Source organism: Propithecus coquereli, unplaced genomic scaffold (genome assembly GCF_000956105.1).
Source record: "Propithecus coquereli isolate 6110/MARCELLA unplaced genomic scaffold, Pcoq_1.0 Scaffold142, whole genome shotgun sequence".
In the NCBI taxonomy this organism is placed as follows: domain Eukaryota; kingdom Metazoa; phylum Chordata; class Mammalia; order Primates; family Indriidae; genus Propithecus; species Propithecus coquereli.
In genome coordinates this window covers 7,547,304-7,559,934 of record NW_012138525.1, presented here as the reverse complement: position 1 = coordinate 7,559,934, position 12,631 = coordinate 7,547,304, and the positions used below count along the sequence as shown (strand labels likewise).

At 38.0% G+C, this 12,631-nt stretch overlaps 1 protein-coding gene and 1 pseudogene across 1 annotated transcript in view; both read right to left on the bottom strand.

Annotated features, from left to right (window-relative positions):
* SCAI (suppressor of cancer cell invasion) overlaps positions 1 to 12,631 on the bottom strand; it is a 105,377-nt gene that overhangs the window by 62,064 nt on the left and 30,682 nt on the right. The window lies entirely within an intron of this gene.
* Positions 6,063 to 7,473, bottom strand: LOC105806505 (annotated as a pseudogene).

The following is a 12,631-nucleotide window of genomic DNA, read 5'->3' as shown; positions in this document are numbered from 1 at the left end:
GCCTGTAGTCCCAGCTACTCGGGAGGCTGAGGCAGAAGGATCGCTTGAGCCCAGAAGTTTGAGGTTGCTGTGAGCTAGGCTGACGCCATGGCACTCTAACCTGGGCAACAGAGCAAGACTCTGTCTCAAAACAAAAAAAAATCAGGATGTTCTTCCATAGAGTCTTGCTTAAAGAGGCAGGAAGACGAGACAAGAATTGGACAAAAGTTTCTCTAACTCCTATTAGAAGTTTGGTGTTTCCAAGAAATAACCTTTGGGCAAAACATATTCTGGATATTTTAGAAGGGTACGTTACTGGAAATATACATACATTTCAAGGAAGAAGAGATTACAGATGTTTTGTGAGCCTCCAAGAGTTAAAAACGACAGTCAATAAGTAATAGAAATTTCAATATTTCAACACTATTAAGAATATAAACATTTAGAATATAATTAAAATATATTAGTGATCTCTTATTGAATGGTAAATCTAGATTACAGGTATAAAAGAGACTTACTAAAACAGTGTAACATTTACTTTCCACAAAATGACTATACTGGTGCATAACATCAAACAGAGGCCTTGGAAAGACAAACTTTCATAAGTAACAGGCTTGTTTTACTCTCATTTGGATCTGTTAACATATCAAACATGTTGGCAGGCCAGTAACCTGTAACATTATAATCTAAGAATGTTAAGATGAGATATGGCAACAAGATGTAGTCACACTGCTGGTAAATTAAGAAATGGAGGAGGTGAGATGTGGGCGAGAACTTCTATGGTAGTGTTTTTCCTATTTGTGAACTGCAAAGGGAAGTCTCCAATCTACTTATTAAACTTTCAGTCTGTCTGAGGTAATAGCTATTATACCAAAAGCAATTACACAGTCTAGAACTGGAGAGGTTTTGTTGTTGGTATTTTAGCAGAAGTCAAATAATTCCTGGGTTTGATTGTATGTGTCCCTATCCCTTAATCAACAAGTACATCTATAACATCAAAATTCTTCCTCTTGCTTCCAGTTCTTCTCAGTTGGCAAATCACAGATTTGGAAAAAACATTACCCTAGATAAGTGTGTCCAAAATTGTCTTTAATGCAAATGTTCTTGGACAATTTTAAAACAGATTTACTTGTAAGGGATGTTGCTGAGAAGAGAAGTGATTTTGTTGAGATGTAGAGGAGCACTTACTTGAAGTTTATTTCTGATACTGCTGGCTACATTCTTGACATCCTTTAAGAATACATATTCATACCCAGGAAAAAAACAGAGGAAACAGATATGCAAATACTTCCCCAAATTAAACTAACTATGATGTAATTCCTATAGAATTTTGTTCTGAAAGGAATCTCTTTTTTTAAAACAAATATACACCCTATGTTTGAATAAAAAAATATGAATTATCACTGGTACCTTGGCTTAGGCTCTGGCCGGACTTGACTGTTCCGAACTTTTGGGGTGATCAATGAACGTGGGAAATTACATACCAGTCAGTAAGGCATGTTAAATTCCACTTTCTTTCTCTATGAACTTATCTACTCTAGGTACCTCACATAAATTAAATCATGTAATACTTGTCCTTTTGTGTCTAGCTTATTCATTTAGCATGTCTTCAAGTTTCATCCATGTTGTAGCATAAGTCAGAATTTCATTCCTTTTAACAGCTAAATAATGTTCCACTGCATGTATTCACCACATTTCGTTTATCTGTTCATCTATCGATGGACATGTGGGTTGTTTCCAACTTTTGGTTATTATGAATAATGCTGCTATGAACATTGCTGTACAAATCTGTTTAGATCCCTGCTTCCAATTCATTTGGGCATATACCCAAAAGGTGAATTGCTGGATCATGTGATAATTCTGTTAAATTTTTCAAGAAACAGCCATTCTCTAATGTAAGATTTTAAAGCACAAATATCAGTGTATCTGGCCGGGCGCGGTGGCTCACACCTGTAATCCTAGCACTCTGGGAGGCCGAGGCGGGCGGATTGTTTGAGCTCAGGAGTTCGAAACCAGCCTGACAAGAGCGAGACCCCGTCTCTACTAAAAATAGAAAGAAATTAATCGGACAACTAAAAATATATAGAAAAAACTAGCCGGGCATGGTGGCGCATGCCTGTAGTCCCAGCTACTCGGGAGGCTGAGGCAGAAGGATTGCTTGAGCCCAGGAGTGTGAGGTTGCTGTGAGCTAGGCTGATGCCATGGCACTCACTCTAGCCCGGGCAAAAGAGTGAGACTGTCTCAAAAAAAAAAAAAAAAAAAATCAGTGTATCCTACAGATCTATGAGAAGTAGCTCTTACCTCTTGTATTGATTGTTTGCATGGCCTATATCTACCTTATAATTATAACTTGTAATATACATGTCAGAAATAGCCCAGGTTTTCACATTTGGAAGACTAAACAGTCTAGATTTTCTTTTGAGGATTTTTCAGATTTTAATGAACTATGTACCATGACTTTCTAAGAGGGGATAGACTGAGCTGTTATTCAAATGTCTTGGTTTTGTTGAAGAGTATCTTGTAGAAATATATTGGTCTACAGCAAGATTCTCAACTGCAACACTATCAACACCGGAGGCCAGATCATTCGTTGACGTGGGGGCCGTCCTGTACATTCTAAGGTGCTGAGCAGCATCCCTGGCCTCTAACACTAAATACCAGTACAACATCCTGTACCTTGTGACAAACAAAAATGTCTCCGGACATTGCTAAATGTCCCCTGAGAGACAAAACCACCCCCAGTTGAGAACCGTTGGTCTAATGTTATAATAATGTAAGCTTCCATAGGAAAATAATGCTATTCCTTTTTTGTAAGTCTATTTATTTAGCAATGAAAAAAGGATCTATTTACTCTATTCTAATTATCTCAATGGTGACTTCATCACTATTTCCCTACTTAAACTGAGGCCACTGGACACAAATTTCGTTAATTTCCCCTGCAGCCTCAAATTTACTTTTCTTACCTCAATCCTTCTCTCCCACAAAGAAGAGCTGCTCCTCCCCACCACCACTGTGTGCTGGATTCCAATCCCACCTGCCTCAGAGCACAACTTGCCCATCAACTACTCTCTCCCCAGTGGGCTTAATTTCTCCCTCAGGCTTTTATCTAACCAAAACAAACAAACCCAAACACTTTCTCCTCCCCCTTCAGTTATCTCTCTCTTTCTCTACACCACTGGATTTTCATAAGAATCCATCTTACACTCCTGCCCTCCACTTTTCCTTACTGCATTTATTTCTCTGCCTAATAAAATTGAGGTCTGCAGCCATTTTTCTAGTCTCTCAAAGATCAAAACCTCCTACCTGCCCAGTTCAATTGTTTCCTCAGAGTTCTTCCACTACCTGACATCACCTAGTGCTGAAATTATTTTCATTTTAATTTTTTTAATTAAAGATAGGGTCTCGCTATGTTGCTCAGGCTGGTCTTTAACTCCTGGGCTCAAGCAATCTTCCCATCTCAGCCTCCTGAGTAGCTGAGATTATAGATGTGTGCCACCGTGCCCAGCATGAAAATATTTTTGAGTGAGCTTCTGAAGAAAATATTTGACCTGGTAAGCAACATATCTCTTGAATTCCATGACACTATTCTCCCAGTTCTCTTTTCACCTCATTAATGGCTTCCTCTCAGTCTGTTTCCCTTTTCCTCTGTATCCACTAAATACAGGTGGTCCTTTGGGGATGACTTTCAATCCTCTTCAATCCTCTTGTAAACGATATCAATGACTCCAAATACTCCTAGGAATTCCCTGTTTAACTCTGACCTCATATTATATCCTGAGCTCCAAATCAAGAGTTTTTAACAGGAAGGTAGCAGATTTTTCAATAAAAGGAACCAGAAATAATATTAGCATCAATATTAATAATCACCACCACCAAAAATGTCTTCTACATTCCAGGCACTGAAAAGAGCACTTTATAAATGTTAACTCATACTCCTCAACAACCCTACAAAGTAGGCCTTACTATTCTAACCACATAAATGAGGTTACAATCTCAGAGTGGTTAATCAGCTTTCTTACACAACCAGTAAATTGTAAATGTAGGACTGGAACTAGATTTGACTTCAAAGTCAGTTTTCTTAATCAAGTGATACTGCATCATCTTATCTTTTCAATTTCTCTTCAAAATCCAAATGTCTTAGGTCTCCCTCATTTCGCAAACTTACAGGGTAATTTAAGGTCAACATTTAAACTATACACTCTTGGCCTCTGTATTAAAGAAAACATCATTATTGTAAAAGTCCCAGGGCTAAAAGGAAGTCAGTGTTATATAGTTCATCTCTAAGCCTGTAGGCAGAACTCTGTGTAACTCTGTGTAATAGACAGATGGGTATCTTCTATTTTTAATGACATTTAGGGAAGGAAATTCTTGCCTACTAAATTTAGATTGTGAGCGAAAGGAAAAAAGCGTATCTAATTTTATGTTCCCTATAGCTAAACCTTCACATATAGCTGGCAATATGCGTACTAAGGAGATTATTGCCCCAAGTAGAAATGGACTCTTAAAAGCTGTAATAATACAGTCACTAGAAAGGGATTCAACTGGACTCTTCAAGTTGACAAGAGAACAAAATCATTCTAGTCCAAAGCACAATGGAGCCAACATAACAATTCTTCCTATTATATTAAAACCCATTTGGCAGAAGTAACTGGAAAAATGACAAAGCAGTGTCCGGTAGGATACATACATGTTTTACAGCTGTAACTAGGATTTTTTTTGTTTTTTGGTTTTTTTGAGGTACAACATTCATATTTCATTTTGTTAATGCACAAGAAAGTAACCTTGCCATCCAGATTCATTATCCGAAATGAAGTAGAATTAAGTATTCCTTGACTCCTAATTTGGCACTTTGAGGAATTCCCTCTACACACAAGCCCCAACATGCACTCTTTTCTAGACCAAAAAAGAAAACATGCATATATACAGGTGAGCTGAAAAGTCAAAGCACAAGACGGTGATTTCAGTGAAAACTAATCCCCCCAAATAAGCAGCATGTCTTGTCCTTACAATTACGTTACACTAGAAAGCTAGTAAAAATTCAGGCTAAGGAGGCAATGTAGAGTTTCAAGTTTTATCATATATGGGCCAACTTCTAGAATACTTCTCTTAAAAAGGGACACCTTCAAAGTGAAATGTTGTCAGAAGGTTTGATTTTGAATTATATGTGTGTATACAAACTTCTCTATTTTAACATTTAACATTTCACAATTAATTCTAGAAAGCTGCGGTAGCTGATTTATAGAACAAAAATGATTTAGGCTCAGAAAGAGAAAACATGGGCAACTTTAAGTAGTATCTCCCTATCTACCACTACTCAAAGCATCACAAACAATTTTTTTGTTTTTAGTTAATGCCATAATTGAAAGTTGATACTAAAAGCAGGAATTAAGAGAAAATCATTTTTTGATGGCTTTTAAGCACTTGAATGCTTTAGAACCTTCTTGAAAATGCCAGTTAACAGGTCATATTCCTTTCATGTTGCTTTAATTTGAAGCTTGGTGAAATCTAGATTCTTTATCAAATAGCTCTATGCTAATTTTAGTGAAAGTACAATTTAAAAATCTGTAACAACTACTCTACTGACGCCTAAGCAGGGGATTTTAGCATGTTGCTGTTTGGCTAGAGAAGCATTTCAAAAACTTTCTACAAACTAAGATAAAAAAAGGATGGATGAGCTGGGAGCGGTGGCTCACACCTGTAATCTTAGCACTCTGGGAGGCTGAGGTGGGAGAATCACTTGAGGTCAAAAGTTCGAGACCAGCCTGAGCAAGAGTAAGACTGTCTCTACAAAAAATAGAAAAAAATTAGCCATGTGTGGTGAGTGTATACCTGTAGTCCCAGCTACTCGGGAGGCTGAGGCAGGATTGCTAGAGCCCAGGAGTTTGAGGTTGCAGTGAGCTATGATGACACCACTGCACTCTAGCTGGGGCAACGGAGTGAGACCCTGTCTCAAAAAAAAAAAAAAAAAAAGATTTGTATGTCTAGAGCCATTCATTTGCATGGAAGTCTTGTCATTGCCTTGCTTTGCATTGTTCTCGCTTTGATCACCCACAGGCCACTGAAGGGCTGAGATGTCTAGCTGCTCAGCATTCTAACTCCTCCATGACAATCATCCACGGGTCTGATTCTGACAGACTGCTTATGGTCCGGAAGTCTACATGCAATACACTGAGCCCATTGACAGAGATGATGAACCGACAGACATTCATTCTGCAGGGCCACTAGGGTCCATGGCCTGGATGTAGCACAGCTCATTTCCTCGCAGCACAAAGCCCCAGGCAACTGTGTCACCAACAATCATGAATGCTTTCCCTGCATAAGGAGATCCAGGAGTTAGGAGTTCCTCAGAAGCAATGGGTGTCTACAGCATGGCCTTCGGGTTACAGAGCACACAGGGCTGCTGCTGAAATAGCCTCTGCTGCCAGAGCTGCTGGTGCTGCTCCTCCTCACTGCAGACATGATCTTGATCTCCTTGCTGGGGCTGACATAAAGCTGGTAGGTTTCCAACAGTCATGGCTATGCTTCCTCAGGCAAAAGGGACTGTCAAGAGTTTCCTAGGAGATGGGGGACTTTTCATCGAGCAGCTCCATCAGTCTTCCCCTCCAATGGAAGTTCACTCTGAACTGGCAGAGAAGACCACTATCCATAAATAGGTGCTCGCTAGACATACACTGTACGATGCCATGCTCCATAAGGTGGTGGCAAAGCTGCTCTGCCTCTTTCCTTGTGGTGGCCTCACCTTCTGGAACCTGCCAATGCAGGAATTCAGATGTCATGAAGGTGTGCTCACACTTGAACCCTGTTTCCTCCCCGGGCTCCAGGGATATGTTTTCAGGACTCATCATCGGCTTCTCATACAGCCTCTATCCCATGAAGGTCTTCACTTTGTTGTCCAACAGGAAGGTGCCATCATCATTTCTGAAGTAGTAGAAGAGTGTGACATTCTTTAATTCCTTACGGTCATTCCATACATGATGAATAATGTCCCAGTCTGCTAATTTCTTTTTTTTCCCTGGTTTGGTTTTTTTTTTTCTTTTTTTTTTTTAGAGACAGGGTCTCACTCTGGCATCCAGGCTAGAGTACAGTGGTGAAATCATAGCTCACTCTAACCTCAAACTTCTGGGCTCAAGCAATCCTCCTGTCTCAGCCCTCTGAGTAGCTGGGACTACAGACTCCTGCCCCCATATCCAGCTAATTTTTTAAATTTTTTGTAGAGACAGAGTCTCCTTATGTCGCTCAGGCTGATCTTAAAGTCCTGGCCTCAAGCGATCCTCTAGCATCAGCCTCCCAAAGTACAGGGATTACAAACATGAGCTGCCCCACCCACCCCAGTCTGCTAATTTCTGTATGACTTTAATTGTCATTTCTCGGTCAAAAGCCTCTTTGTGTTCAATCAGCCGGTCAGTCAGTTCTTTTGTGACGGAAACAGTCTGGGTAGGTCTTGAGATAATGTCGTCTACCTTTAATAACCTTTTCTGCACGTAGCCTGAGCATTTACTATTTTTTTATACAGGATATCTCAAAGGATACCGATTACACCAGATGAAGAGATGGTTAGGGCAAGGTATGGGGGTGAGGGGTACAGAGCTGCCATATTTTCTCTCAACCCACGACACTTTCAGCACCTTCACATTTTCAGCAGCCCAGAAGCTCTGTAACCAGTTTTTAGCTAACTCCAAACCTTAACGGAGAAGAGTGATGAATGCATCTTAAGTCAGTAACACTTTGAAGTGCATAGCTATATCTTTGCCATTACTTCTTAGCTCTAGGCTTTAGACTTGAGACTCTTCACAATTCCCCAAAAAGATTTCAGCCTAATTCTGCCTGTCGGATCATCTTTGCTGGCTCTCAGCACATTAAAAGAAAACAAACAAAATAAAAAAATTCACTAGTGCTGCAAAATGAAGAGATTTCTGATAGTATTAAAATATTTTACTAAAAAAAAAAAAAACCACCTCTTTGCACTGTCTGTTACAGCAAAAAGCTAAAATCACTTTAAGATAATTTTCTTGGAAAAGCCAGTGGCTAAAGCTGACACAAATGTTTGATTGGCCCTAAGTCAAATACTTTCCCAAAGTAACCATTTGAGCATATATCCCTGTAAAGTTAACAGGGCTTTAGTATTACTTCCAATAACATAAACCCCTGCCTGGGTCAAAAAGATCTGTAAAATTAAGTTCATCTTTTTTTTTAATGATTAAAGGAAATTGCAAAGAGGATAATCACATAACTTTGACATCCATTATCACATTAGATATGGCACAGACTAGCAATAAACTCAAGTTGATAAAGGTAGGGAAATGTTTGTATAAAACTATCATGGTAGTATTGGTATAATTCCAAAAACCTGGGTCATTGATCAACCATTTTTTAAAACAAAATAAATAAATAAAGCAAATATTCATAAGAAATAGCAAATATCAACAGTAAGACAAAAATACTGACCTTATTTAATCAGGCGAAACCACCAAAACCACCAAATACTTTTTTTTTAAGTAATTCATGTTGTTACTCAAAAGAAAACATGTACATTTCTATCTAAGCACGATGAGGTAGGATATTTGTGATCAAAATAGTTCTTTCCTCAATTGTTGTTTAGTAAATGATTTGACAATGAACTACAATTAAAGGGACAAGGTTTAATTCTGTCACATTCTAACTTCGTAATCATTTGCTTAACGTACTTAAGGGAAAACCTGTTAAAAGCACAACATATATATTTCAAATAAACCACCTTCGAACATAAATCAAAATGGCCTATCCCCCCAAAATCAAGACTAAATAACAAAAACATTGTTAGGCCATACAACGGCAACCCTGTATATATGTATGTATTTATTTATTTGAGAGACAGGGTCTTACTATGTTGCCCATGCTGGCCTCAAACTCCTGCCCTCAAGCAATCCTCCTGCCTCAGCCTCCCAACATGCTGGGATTACAGATGTGAGTCACCACACCCAGGGAAGAGCAACTCTATAATGCCAAGTTTTACATAGTGCCTGATGGAGGCTCATGCCATGTTTTTCTCAGCTGCTTCTCCGTCTGGTAGTGGTTAATTGCTTTATGATTCCAATTCACATTTTATCACAAAATAATCTTTCACTTCTCATTAAAGTAAGCCATCCTTAATACTTAGGGTTTTTTTTTTTAAATAACAGCTTAATTGAGATATAATTCACATATCATAAAGCTTACCTCTTTAAAGTGTATAATTCAGTGGTTTTTTGTGAACTTCAAGGGGCATTCAAAACAGAAGTGGGGGCCGGGCATGGTGGCTCACGCCTGTAATCCTAGCACTCTGGGAGGCCGAGGCGGGCGGATCGTTTGAGCTCAGGAGTTCGAGATCAGCCTGAGCAAGAACGAGACCCTGTCTCTACTAAAAATAGAAAGAAATTAGCTGGACAACTAAAAATATATAGAAAAAATTAGCTGGGCAAGGTGGCACATGCCTGTAGTCCCAGCTACTCGGGAGGCTGAGGCAGGAGGATCGCTTGAGCCCAGGAGTTTGAGGTTGCCGTGAGCTAGGCTGACACCATGGCACTCTAGTCCCGGCAAGACAGTGAGACTCTGTCTCAAAAAAAAACAAAAAAACAAAACAGAAGGGGGAGTTTGTCACCAATGTAGAAGGAGCCCAGTAGACTTAAATGAAATAACTATAACCTTCTCTCAGTTCTAAGAACCTAAAGCTATTCCTATTTTATTTAAAGTGTCAATACTGTTTTGTTTCCTAAATAATAATGGTCTTCAAAGGGGCTTTGACAGTTTTGCTGGCAGTCAACTGATACACCAACTTGTATAAGCTATTTCCTGGTGAGAAAACCAAGGCCATCATACACCTCTAAAATTTCAAATAACTGTAACGGTAATTAAGGAAAGGTTCTATGTCCCCAAGTGCTAAATCTGCTCCTATTCCCTTCATGACACTGGGCAAAATTACTTGTATTTTAATGGTACCTGTTGACTTTCCCTTCCCCATAAAAGAAAGAATCCGAATACACGTTCTTTAAAAGTCCTTCAGGCTTAAAATCCCTCTGTATACAAATGTATATAATAGAAATGGGAAATAGTACATTTTAGAAATAAAGAGACCACAGATGAATACTTTGGCATAATTGCTTATACAAGTTTTCTATACTTTTTGGCACAGAAAAGGTAATTGCTTCAATTACTGTATTTTATCTCCAAGAATTTAAAGCCCCTCTCTTTATAAATTTCCAAACCTTAATATCTCAGAGGATTAACACTTTCTAGGAAAAATATATAAACAAGCCATTATTTGGCCAATATGATCTTAGAAAATTTCTTAAATTTTGGTTTAAATTACGTAAGTGTAAGTAACTCTGATTTTCTACTCAAATAAAAACATGACAAAAAATACAAGCACTAGAAGATTCATTTCCAATGGCCTAGCCATCCAGTAAAAATTTTTAACATTGTAAGCTTTATTTCCTGTCTGACATCCTCAGGGATCTAGTTTGATAGCTCCTCTGTACAATTTCTACTATAAGACTTCTCCAGCCTCTCTTGGTCCATGTAAACTGCTGCTAGGTATATTTCCTTTGGCAACAAACTACATTTATAGAAACAGACCTTCAACTGAATTCTCACCACTCAAACCCCATTCTTCTCTAACATAAGTCTTTAAGTCTTATATAACAAGATGGACACATTTTACGGTATTAAAGTGTTAAATTAAATTAAAATGTTAAATTTTCCCTGATAACAGAAGGATTCGATTCAAGTTATAATTTCCCTTAAAGAGAAACCAAAAATGGTTTTGATAGAGTTATTTTTCATTCTTTCAATTGCCCTAAAATTATAGGTAGATATATATTCTACTAGTTTTTAGGAAATAAAAATAAAATTAAGAGTAATCTAGAAAATTAAATACAATATAAATGGTACTTCCAAAGTTTAAAAACCATACTTTCAATTCACTACTCCCACCTTTTTATTCAATACGTACCCTAACATATCCTTCTCTAATCAACAATAACCCACTATCGAAAAAGTAAAATGTACATGTTACTGACTGACAAAGCCCAAATGAACTACTGAAGCAACTACTTAAATCAAGGTTTCTCCATTTAAAATCTCAATAGAAACCCCAAGCATGCTTTAATTTAATTTAAATGTCTATTTGGCCTTAAGGCCTGGATGTACAAAGTTTTATCAGACACAGAATCTGCCACTAGTTTATATTCTAGTGGAGAGGATAAAGGAGTATATAAATATAAACATACATATTATGTTGGTATGACATAGTTTGAAAAAGCACAGTATTGGTAAGTTTATTCATTATAAGATGAACTTAAACAGATCATTTGTCTTCTCAGAAAAACAGAAGACCAAAACTGAAACAAATGCAAATGGAAAATCTGAATAGTCCTATATCTATTAAAGAAGTAGATCTATAACTAAACAGAATTCTAAATGAAATCACTACACGGCTTCACCAGAGAACTTATCTAACCATTTATGGATGAAAAACATCAATCTATGTGTAAATAGCCTTAGTTCTCAACAATTAAATCAATGATGATATCAATAATTAGTTTAAACCAAAAAACTTCTAATCATAATCACACCAAAGCATTTTATAAAATAAAATGATGTACACCTTGAAAGTAGTATTCATTTTACTAATTTCACAGATTTGTGAATAAACTCAGATTTGTGAATAAACACAATAAATTTTATCTGTTTAGTTTTTTCTAAAAAATAAATTAAACTTTTCAAATTTATCTTTTACTGAGGTAAAATATACATATATAATTTAACAGAAAAACATCAATATTATGCAAACTTTTTTAGAGAAAAGGGGAACATTTCCCAACCTATTTTATAACCTTGTGGCCGGGCGAGGTGGCTCATGCTTGTAATCCTAGCACTCTGGGAGGCCGAGGCAGGAGGATCACTTGAGGTCAGGAGTTCAAGATCAGCCTGAGCAAGAACGAGACCACGTCTCTACTAAAAATAGAAAAAACATTAGCCGGGCAACTAAAAATAAAAAAAATTAGCCAGGCGTAGTGGCACATGCCTGTAGTCCCAACTACTTGGGAGGCTGAGGCAGGAGGATTGCTTGAGTCCAGCAGCTTGAGGTTGCTGTGTGCTAGGTTGACACCATTGCACTCTACCCAGGGCAACAGAGTCAGACTCTGTCTCCCAAAAAAAAAAAAGAAAGAAAGAAAAGAATATTTTATAACCTTGGATAACCTTTTGTAAGGATAATCTTGATGTCAAAACCTGAAGAAGGGCAATATATGAACAAAAACATAAGTTAGTAAGTTGAATCCAGCAATATATAAAAAAGTATCATGATTAAGTTGGGTTTATTTACAGAAACTCAAGGTTGGTTTAACATTAAAAAACAAAAACAGGCCAGGCGCAGTGGCTCACGCCTGTAATCCTAGCACTCTGGGAGGCCGAGGCGGGAGGATTGTTTGAGCTCAAGAGTTCGAAACCAGCCTGAGCAAGAGTGAGACCCCGCCTCTACTAAAATTAAAAAGAAATTAATCGGCCAACTAAAAATACATAGAAAAAATTAGCCAGGCATCGTGGCGCATGCCTGCAGTCCCAGCTACTCGGGAGGCTGAGGCAGAAGGATCACTTGAGCCCAGGAGTTTGAGGTTGCTGTGAGCTAGGCTGATGC